The sequence below is a fragment of the Pteropus alecto genome, unplaced genomic scaffold, assembly GCF_000325575.1.
Source record: "Pteropus alecto unplaced genomic scaffold, ASM32557v1 scaffold53, whole genome shotgun sequence".
NCBI lineage: Eukaryota > Metazoa > Chordata > Mammalia > Chiroptera > Pteropodidae > Pteropus > Pteropus alecto.
In genome coordinates, this window is record NW_006434366.1 from 3,157,112 (window position 1) to 3,158,525 (window position 1,414).

A 1,414-nucleotide genomic window follows, 5' to 3' on the forward strand; every position below is an offset into this window, starting at 1 on the left:
CTGCTTGGAATTTCCTGCCCCCTTGCCTGTCCCCCTTTCTGCATGGCTGGCTCCTCATTCCTGCGCCCTCTCAGCTTACATGTCCCCTTCTCAAAGAGGCTTCCTCTGCTCATTCTGTCAAAAGGAGCCTTTTCTTGATAATCTTTACCTTACAAGGTCAAGTAAAGCTGTAAATATTTTTCTCCTCCTCTTGTTTGATTTGGTTTTTGTCTGTGCCTTCACATGCGAGTGCATGAGAAGATGGACCATGCCTATGTCATACTGATTTTGTGTCTCTGTTGTTTAGCCGGAAGCTGGGCACGTGGCACATGCCGCTGGATAAAGGAGTGGTTGAGGTCCTCAGGCGTGGGGTGCCATGGGGAGAATGGGGGTGAAGGAGAGACCGGGAGCTCCATTCAGGAAAAGGGGCTTGAGCAGCTCGCGAGGCCTGAGATCCAGGGGTCCAGTAGGCGGTCACTGCCATCTGGTGAGGACAGGACTGGCCTGGAGGTCGAGATGTGAGTCATTTGACGTGCTGGTGGTCGTTAGAGCGATGAGGTTGAAAGAGGTTGTCCAGCAGTGGGATGTGTGCCTCAGGTGTGATCTCCTGGACCGCCTGTGTTAGAATCACCTGCTGAGCTGTCTCCACGAGCAGGTCCTTGACCTCACCCCAGACCTCCAGCATCAGTCTCTGGGGATGGCAGCAGTGATCTGTGACAACTGCACAGAGCCCGAAAGGCTCTGGTGAGGGTAAGAAGGGCTGAGCCTGGGCCAGAGCCTGGAGGAAGAGCTCACGTCTCTCCAGGGAGGAGCAGCAGAGTCAGAAATGGAGGAGGAAAGCACAGGGGCAGTACCCTGGAGGCCGTGGGTCGACGGAGGGTGTCTGCAGAATGGGTCCCATGCAACAGAGAGCCAGGTACATGAGGGCTCGAGACAAAAATGTCCAATAAAAGTAATGGAAACATTTCTGTCCGATGCCTGGCACGTGTAAGCACTGTCTCACCGTCGCACCGTCGTGGAGCTAGAACATCAGCACACGGTGCCGTTGACCTTGTTTAGCTCGATTCCAGGAGCAGAACGAAGGACAGCGGTTGGTCAGGAAATCTCGCGTGAGAGCACCATTATTTTCTGAAGTCATTTGTTAGATTTGGGGAGCTGTGTTTCCATCGACAGGAAGCATCACATTCTCAAAGGCTAATCTCTTCCAGTCTGCGTTCCCATTGGCAAAATAAGCCTCGAATGAGAATGGTCTCTGTAAGTGACATCCACCTGTTTGAATAGGATGCCAGAAGCTTTTAAGTCATTTCTCAGACCTATGGGAAGTCATAAGAGAAACTCAAGTTTCTTTGGAGAAGAATCATCACTAACAATGTGCAAAGAAAATGGCACACATGAAACACATTACTACCCTTTTCTGGATTTTATTTCCGTTTTC

At 51.2% G+C, this 1,414-nt stretch overlaps 1 protein-coding gene across 1 annotated transcript in view; it reads left to right on the forward strand.

Annotated features, from left to right (window-relative positions):
* The window catches only part of SUMF1 (sulfatase modifying factor 1), a 68,708-nt gene that overhangs the window by 17,192 nt on the left and 50,102 nt on the right, over window positions 1–1,414 (forward strand). The window lies entirely within an intron of this gene.